The following is a 9,791-nucleotide window of genomic DNA, read 5'->3' on the forward strand; positions in this document are numbered from 1 at the left end:
GCACCAAAAAACATCCAAGCATCTCTGAACTGCCCTGGTCTGTGTCCAACCTCAGTAACTCTCTCTCTCTCTCTCTCTTTCTTTCTCTCTCTCAATCTCTCTCTTATACAGTCACTCTCTAGCTCACCCTCGTCTCTCTCTTTCTCTCTCCGTTGCTCCCTCCTCTCACCCTCGTCTCTCTCTTTCTCTCTCCGTTGCTCCCCCCTCTCACCCTCGTCTCTCTCTTTCTCTCTCCGTTGCTCCCTCCTCTCCCCCTCGTCTCTCTGTTTCTCTCTCTGTTGCTCCCTCCTCTCACCCTCGTCTCTCTCTTTCTCTCTCTGTTGCTCCCTCCTCTCACCCTCTTCACTTAAAGCTGTCCTTCTCCCCCTCTGTTTTGATATATTTCCTTCTAACGATGTTTGTCCTTCGCTGTGTCTCGGTCTGTGTCCTGTTGTCACTCTCTGTGCCATGATGGACACATGGGAGCGGAGGAGAGTTTGGGATTCCTGAGCTTACATAGAAAGACTACCTTATCCTAAGTGACACACACACACACACACACATCTCGCATACACGTAGACGTACAAACAAACACACATTTCTCCATCTCCTCAACAGTGACAGAGGGGCAGAGGCACATCTGTCCAGGCTCAGAGAGCATCTGGGCTGGGGTGGTGTCTGTGCTTGTGGGGGTGTCTGAGACACAGGGAAAGCCAGCAGAAAGTGGCCGAGGTGGGAACACACTGCTGTTACCAATCTACAACAGATCTCCTCTTCTGCCAGATCCTGACAATAATCCTTGGATCAGTGGATCAGGGGACAGGTGTTGCATCTCCAGCCTTATGTTGCACACTAGATATACAGTGCATTTGGAAATGATTCAGACCTCTTGACTTTCTCCACATTTTGTTACGTTACAACCTTATTCTAAAATTGATTAAATTGTTTCTTCCCCTCATCAATCTACAAACAATACTCAAAAATGACAAAGCAAAAACAGGTTTTTAGAGATTTTTGCAAATCTATTAAATATTTAAAAAACTTAAATAGCACATCTACATAAGTATTCAGACCCTTTACTCAGTGCTTTGTTGAAGCACCTTTGGCAGCGATTACAGTCTCGGGTCTTCTTGAGTATAACGCTACAAGCTTGGCACACCTGTATTTGGGGAGTTTGTCTCATTCCTCTCTGCAGATTCTCTCAAGCTCTGTCAGGTTGGATGGGGAGCGTCACTACACATCTATTTTCAGGTCTCTCTAGAGATGTTTGATTGGGTTCATGTCCGGGCTCTGGCTGGGCCACTCAAAGACATTCAGAGATTTGTCCCAAAGCCACTCCTGCGTTGTCTTGGCTGTGTTCTTAGGGTCGTTGTCCTGTTGGAAGGTGAACCTTCGCCCCAGTCTGATGTTCTGAGCACTCTGGTTTTCATCAAGGATCTCTCTGTACTTTGCTCCGTTCATCTTTGCCTCAATCCTGACTAAACGTTCCCACAGCATGATGCTGCCACCACCATGCTTCACCGTAGGGATGATGCCAGGTTTTCTCCAGACGTGACACTTGGCATTCAGGCCAAAGAGCTCAATCTTGGTTTCATCAGACCAGATAATCTTGTTTCTAATGGTTTGAGAGTCGTTAGGTGCCTTTTTTTCAAACTCCAAGTGGGGTGTCATGTGCCTTTTTCTGAGGAGTGACTTCCGGCTGGCCACTCTACCATAAAGGCCTGATTGGTGGAGTGTTGCAGAGATGGTTGTCCTTCTGGAAGGTTCTCCCATCACCACAGAAGAACTCTAGAGCTCTGTCAGGTTCTTGGTCACCTCCCTGACCAAGGCCCTTTTCCCCCGATTGCTCAGTTTGGCTGGGAGGCCAGAGTCTTTGTGGTTCCAAACTTCTTCCATTTAAGAATGATGGCGGCCAATGTGTTCTTGGGGACCTTCAAATGCTGCAGACATTTTTTGGTACCCTTCCCCAGATCTGTCTTGGAGCTCTACGTACAATTCCCTTGACCTCATGGCTGTGTTTTTGCTCTGAAATGCACTGTCAACTGTGGGACCTTGTATAGACAGGTGTGTGCCTTTCCAAATCATGTCCAATCAATTGAATTTACCACAGGTGGACTCCAATCAAGTTGTAGAAACATCTCAAGGATGATCAATGGAAACAGGATGCAATTGAGCTCAACTTTGAGTCTCATAGCAGAGGGTCTGAATACTTATGTAGATAACGTATTTCTGTTTCTTTGCGAACATTTCTATAAATCTGTGTGCACCTTGTAGGTTATAGGTTATTGTGTGTAGATTACTGAGGAGGAAAAAATATTGAATTCATTTTAGAAGAAGGCTGTAACATAACAAAATGTGGAAAAAGTCAAGGGGTCTGAATACTTTCTGAAGAGCCTGTACAACATGATAGTCACCTGCAAGTTTTTTTTTACTCTTTACATTACAATTGACCTCAGTGCTAATGGGCAGAGTGGTGAAGATAGAACGTTTGTGGTGATTCACTAAAGATTTACCATGTCTGTCTGTCTCTTTCTACAGGATATGCAGTACATAGGCCTAGCACTCATTATAATGCATGTACGCACGCACACACAAAAGCACACAGGCACGCACTCACACACACACACACACACACACACAGGGTTGGAAAAAATGCCTAGCATATAGGAGTCCTGGCAAATTAGGCAAACATCTGGCCAGACACAGCATGTTCATTTAGCCAGTGAGCTGTGGAAGTTTGCTCCAGGCCATGCATATGGTGAATTGATGAGCTCTTCTGCCATAGACTGCAGCCGTTTAATAAGGCGGACATTTTGTTTTCACAGTTGTTATTGTTGTATGAAATGTTTGGATCCAAATACAGCACCTCTAGTTTGGTGTTGAAGAAGTTCCCAGAAGGGATCTGCCTTGTGATTTATTTAAATCAAATCAAATTGTATTTGTCACATGCTCCAAATGCAACAGGTATTACCTTTCTGTGAAATGCTTACTTAGAAGCCATTAACCAACAATGCAGTTCAAGAAATAGAGTTAAGAAAATATTTTTTGCTCTGGGGCGGCAGGGTAGCCTAGTGGTTAGAGCGTTGGACTAGAAACTGGAAGGTTGCAAGTTCAAACCACCGAGCTGACAAGGTACAAATCTGTTGTTCTGCCCCTGAACAGGCCACTGTTCCTAGGCCATTATTGAAAATAAGAATTTGTTCGTAACTGACTTTCCTAGTTAAAGGTTAATTTTTTAAAATTTTAATTAGCTAAATAAACTAAAGTAAAATGTTGATAAAAAGTAACAGAATAAAATTACATAGCAATAACGAGTCAATGCACAGGCTTCTGGTTGGGTTATGTGCGTACGGTTAATGTGGGGACGTCGTCCACATAGTTATTGATGAAGCTGAGGTGAGGTGGTATACTCGTCATTGCCATTGAACGAATCACAGAACATATTCCAGTTTGTGCTAGCAAAACAGTCCTGTCGTAGCATCCGCGTCATCTGAACACTTCCGTATTGAGCGAGTCACTGGTTCTTCCCGCTTTAGTTTTTCCTTGTAAGCAGGAATCAGGTGGATAGAATTATGGTCAGATTTGCCAAATTGAGGGCAAATTTTTCCCTCTGGTTGTACACATGACTTTCTGGTAGAAATGAGGTGAAACGGATGTAATTTTGCCTGCATTATACAGCCACTAGGAACGTTACTTCTGGATAAGCATTTTCTTCTTTGCTTATTGCCTTATACAGCTCGTTGAGTGTGGTCTTAGTGCCAGCATCGGTTTGTGGTGGTAAATAGACAGCTACGAATAATACAGATGAGAACTCTCTTGGTTGATAGTGTGGTCTACAGCTTATCATGAGGTACTCTACCTCAGGCGAGCAATACCTCTAGATTTTGCGTACCAGCAGTTATTGACAAATAGACATACACTCCCGCCCCTCGTCTTAACAGACGTAGCTTCTCTGTCCTGCCGATGCATGGAAAACCCAGCCAGCTATATATTATCCGTGTCGTCGTTCAGCCATGACGTAAGATAAGATATTACAGTTTTTAATGTCCCGTTGGTAGGATAGTCTCGACCTTAGATCATCGAGTATGTTTTCCAGTGATTGCACGTTGGCCAATAGAACCGATGGTAGTGGCTATTCACTCACTCGCCTCCGAATCCTCACAAGTCATCACGACCTTCTCCCGCTGTATCTCCGCCTTTTCTTCATGCAAATGACGGGGATTTAGGCCTGGTCTCCGGAAAGCAGCATATCCTTTGCGCCAGGACTCATTAAAGAAAAAAATCTTTGTCCAGTTTGAGGTGTGTAATTGCTGTTCTGATGTCCAGAAGCTATTTTCGGTCATAAGAGACAGTAGCAGAAACTTTATGTACAAAATAAGTTACAAACAATGCGAAAAAACAAATAAAATAGCAGTTGGTTAGTAGCCCGTAAATAAGGAATTTGCATTGTATTGTTGGATAAGACTCATGAGTACAAAGCCAAACATCATGATGACAAAATATCCTAACATAAATCAACCTGTTTGTTTAAAAAAAATAATCTAGCACATTTCTGAAACGTGTCATCAACATTGGATAAAGGCCCAATCATCATGACCATAAATATGCTATTTATTTTCATTTTCCCCCAGCCATTGTGAATGGATGCATTGTAAGAAATAGAGCTGTATATGACAATGGTCATATATATACAGTAATATAAAAGAAAGGGATTGGCCGGATGTTTCAGCAACTGGTCTATGAAGTCTTGACAAAGGGCAATTTACTCTTCTTCCACGTGGATGGAAGAGAGAGGCGAAAGTTGGTGGGAGGCGGTGAGGGGTTAGCCGAGGTGGGGGACCTGGCAGGGGGGAATTACGAGCGGAGAGGGGGTGATTTAGGGGAAGAGTTCTGCCCAACTGGTCTGAAATCCTCGAGGAGCGATGGTTGTTCAACTATTAGACGGGGAAAATGGCCGATCTGCAGTGATGCTCGTTACCAAATAAGTACATCATCTATCAGACATGGCACACAGACACATACACATGCACACAACGCCTCTATCAGACACGGCACTGCAACAGCAGGAGGGAGAGACGGGGTGAGGGAGGGGATTCAGGGCTATGCTGCATGATTACTGATGGGCTATCTGCACCCAATGACACACAGACAACACAAAGCCTCCCTCTGCCTCCCTCTGAGCGAGCGGTGCTGCGGCCACTGTGACTGCCATAATTCCTGTCTCGTGGTGTAGAAACGGGGCTCTAAAACACAGGCTCGATAGAGCTAGGAGGGAGGGGTGGCTGTGTTTATTTGTATTTTTGATGTTTGTATTCTCTCGACCAATTTAACATCCCCGGTTTATAAGACAGAGGAACACACAGAAGCGTAACCCCCCGCACACTGATTTGGTACCAACCCCCGTATACAGCCTCCATATTGTTTTGTTTTTGTTGCTCTTTTATTTTTTACTTTAGTTTATTTAGTCATTATTTTTTTTTAAACTGCATTGTTGGTAAGGGCTTGTATGTAAGCATTTTATTGTAAGGTCTACTACACCTGTTGTATTCGGCGCATGTGACAAATATATATATATATACAGTGCCTTGCGAAAGTATTCGGCCCCCTTGAACTTTGCGACCTTTTGCCACATTTCAGGCTTCAAACATAAAGATATAAAAGTGTATTTTTTTGTGAAGAATCAACAACAAGTGGGACACAATCATGAAGTGGAACGACATTTATTGGATATTTCAAACTTTTTTAACAAATCAAAAACTGAAAAATTGGGCGTGCAAAATTATTCAGCCCTCTTAAGTTAATACTTTGTAGCGCCACCTTTTGCTGCGATTACAGCTGTAAGTCGATTGGGGTATGTCTCTATTAGTTTTGCGAGAGACTGCCTCCTTGCAAAACAGCTCGAGCTCAGTGAGGTTGGATGGAGAGCATTTGTGAACAGCAGTTTTCAGTTCTTTCCACAGATTCTCGATTGGATTCAGGTCTGGACTTTGACTTGGCCATTCTAACACCTGGATATGTTTATTTTTGAACCATTCCATTGTAGATTTTGCTTTATGTTTTGGATCATTGTCTTGTTGGAAGACAAATCTCTGTCCCAGTCTCAGGTCTTTTGCAGACTCCATCAGGTTTTCTTCCAGAATGGTCCTGTATTTGGCTCCATCCATCTTCCCATCAATTTGAACCATCTTCCCTGTCCCTGCTGAAGAAAAGCAGGCCCAAACCATGATGCTGCCACCACCATGTTTGACAGTGGGGATGGTGTGTTCAGGGTGATGAGCTGTGTTGCTTTTACGCCAAACATAACGTTTTGCATTGTTGCCAAAAAGTTCAATTTTGGTTTCATCTGACCAGAGCACCTTCTTCCACATGTTTGGTGTGTCTCCCAGGTGGCTTGTGGCAAACTTTAAACAACACTTTTTATGGATATCTTTAAGAAATGGCTTTCTTCTTGCCACTCTTCCATAAAGGCCAGATTTGTGCAATATACGACTGATTGTTGTCCTATGGACAGAGTCTCCCACCTCAGCTGTAGATCTCTGCAGTTCATCCAGAGTGATCATGGGCCTCTTGGCTGCATCTCTGATCAGTCTTCTCCTTGTATGAGCTGAACGTTTAGAGGGACAGCCAGGTCTTGGTAGATTTGCAGTGGTCTGATACTCCTTCCATTTCAATATTATCGCTTGCACAGTGCTCCTTGGGATGTTTAAAGCTTGGGAAATATTTTTGTATCCAAATCCGGCTTTAAACTTCTTCACAACAGTATCTCGGACCTGCCTGGTGTGTTCCTTGTTCTTCATGATGCTCTCTGCTCTTTTAACGGACCTCTGAGACTATCACAGTGCAGGTGCATTTATACGGAGACTTGATTACACACAGGTGGATTGTATTTATCATCATTAGTCATTTAGGTCAACATTGGATCATTCAAAGATCCTCACTGAACTTCTGGAGAGAGTTTGCTGCACTGAAAGTAAAGGGGCTGAATAATTTTGCACGCCCAATTTTTCAGTTTTTGATTTGTTAAAAAAGTTTGAAATATCCAATAAATGTCGTTCCACTTCATGATTGTGTCCCACTTGTTGTTGATTCTTCACAAAAAAATACAATTTTATATCTTTATGTTTGAAGCCTGAAATGTGGCAAAAGGTCGCAAAGTTCAAGGGGGCCGAATACTTTCGCAAGGCACTGTATATATATATTGATTTGAGAATAAAGCAGTGCTTCAATGATCACATAGGACTTCATATAAGTGAACCTCAGTCATTACATATATTCCTGTTCGATTTCTCTATCCGGAGCTATTTTGATGTAATGACTTCAGGCAGCCCTGTAGCATCAGTCTGTGCATGGCTGTGTGCTCTGGGGTTCCCAATGAATCACGTCGACTTCCCCAGACAGCATATGCCAGGGCCTTTCTGTTGTCCCCGCACCCGCAGGACATAGCCATATACTGTAAATATGCGCTATATTAAACCATTTTAACATACTTAATGTGCTCACAATCAAATCCAATGTGTACCTAATTTATTGTAAAATGTCGACCACTGATAGTATAGTATAGTCTCTTAATACCACGCTCCTATTATTCAATCAGTCTTCTCAGTCTGGTTTACCATCTATTGCTCATCATCATTTGTATTTTATTTATTGAACCTTTATTTAACTAGGCAAGTCAGTTAAAATCAAATTCTTATTTATAATCAACCTATATGATGGTGATGGTAATTGGAGCAGTGGGATGAGCAATAGTGGTTATTAGAATGTGTGCTATGGCCTGAACCCTACGTTATTGACGCGTACCCATGTGTGTCTATGTTCAGTCCTATGTGGTTCCTTTTATCTGTTTGTGTGCGTGCGTGCGTGTACATCTGTCCTGTGTATACTACTAAGCAGTTTATCCTGTGTGCTCTGCATATCTCTCATTCCCATGTGTATTTCGATAGAGGTAAGCAGCAGCGGCCCAGTTGGCGCTCACGCATGACTGCACTCTGTTCACGTCTGCTGGAGCGACGTCCTCTTATGTGACTATCAGCCCCCCCCCCCCCCCCCCCCCCCCCCAGCCAAACCCTCTCCCCATCTGCCCTACTACAGAGACCCCATAAGTTTACCCATCCTGGCCCCCCTCACCTTGCCATCCTCCCCATCCCCCTGCCCGTCCCAACCCCCCCAGTTTGGCTTGCCCCGTGGGCATGTTCACAGTGAATGCGCTCATTTAGCTATCTAATTAGACAACGCTGCTTGGCATCGGGGGCATAAGGGGTTGGGGATCGGGCGCAGGGCGTTTTGGGGGTTTGGGATGTGGGTAGGGGGTGGGTTGCTGGACGTTTATGTTGTAGGTCTGAGGTGTATAGATATATGGAGGTCAGGTCAAGTTACTGAAGCTCATCTGCTGATTGGAGGTTTTGTTTGGTCTAGTTTGCATTATAGTCTTAATTTTCCTTGAAACAAATAGCATGGCTTATCTTTCCTGCATTCCCTTGACTCAAGACAAGGTTGTGCGTAGGCTCAAACTGATAGATCAGCAATCCACCATTTGTGTGCATTTAAAAGACAAAAAAATAAAAAATCTGAAACAAGCAAATTATTTTGAAACCAAAATGAACACTAAAGCAACACTACATCGCCTTATACAAGAAATCACTGACGTCTTCTTCCAAAGTCTATAGTACAGACACACATCCCTGGGCCATTAGGACAGTGTGACGGCTTGTATTACGCAACACTTGCTAAAAGTGCTTCAACTTGCACACTCCTAACGATCATGCAAAATGACCAATGATCTCACATGGCAGAGCTACCAAACCATGTACCTACCATAACAGAGATGAACTAAACTTGCTGGATAAACAAAAGCCAATTAGGTCAGTTAGAATTCCCAATCGCGTTCGAATATTCATGGTAAGTCACCTGTGCGCTATTCAGTTCTCATGCCAGTCCTTGTGTTGGCTACTCACTACATTCACTGCAGAATAGGGTACAGTACATAAAGTGCTTCCAGAAAGTATTCTCACCCCTTTACTTTTCCCATTTTTTTTATATACTACAGCCTGAATTTAAAATTGATTAAATTGAGATGTTTTGGTCAATGGCCGACACACCCTACCCTATAATGTCAAAGTGCCATTTTTCTTCTATACATCTACGTATATATATATTTCTATACAAATTAATTAAGAATTAAAAACTGAAATGTCTTGAGTCAGTAAGTATTCAACCCCTGTGTTATGGCAAGCCAAAATAACAAGATGCATGGACTCACTGCATGTGCAATAATAATGCTTAACATGATTTTTGAATGACTACCTCATCTCTGTACCCAACACATATAATTATCTGTAAGGTCCCTCAGTCAAGCGGTGAATTTCAAACACAGATTCAACCACAAAGACCAGGGAGGTTTTCCAATGCCTTGCAAAGAAGGGCACCTATTGGTAGATGGGTAAAATAAAATAAATAGCAGACATTGAATATCCCTATGAGCAAAGTTATTAATAATTACAGTTTTTAATTACATTTTGGATGGTGTATCAGTACATCCATTCACTGCAAAGATATACGCTAACTCAGTTGCCGGAGAGGAAGGAAACTGCTCAGGGATATCACCATGTGCCCGATGGTGACTTTAAAACAGTTACAGAGTTTAATGGCTGTGATAGGAGAAATCTGAGGATGGATCAACAACATTGTAGTTACTCCACAATACTCACCTCTTTGACAAGTGAAAATAAAGAAGCCTGAACAGAATAGAAAATATTCCAAAACGTGCATCCTGTTTGCAACAAGGCACTAAAGTAATACTGCAAAAAATGTGG

The sequence above is a fragment of the Oncorhynchus mykiss genome, chromosome 9 (genome assembly GCF_057628025.1).
Source record: "Oncorhynchus mykiss isolate SJ-2025 chromosome 9, ASM5762802v1, whole genome shotgun sequence".
Classification (NCBI taxonomy): Eukaryota; Metazoa; Chordata; class Actinopteri; order Salmoniformes; family Salmonidae; genus Oncorhynchus; species Oncorhynchus mykiss.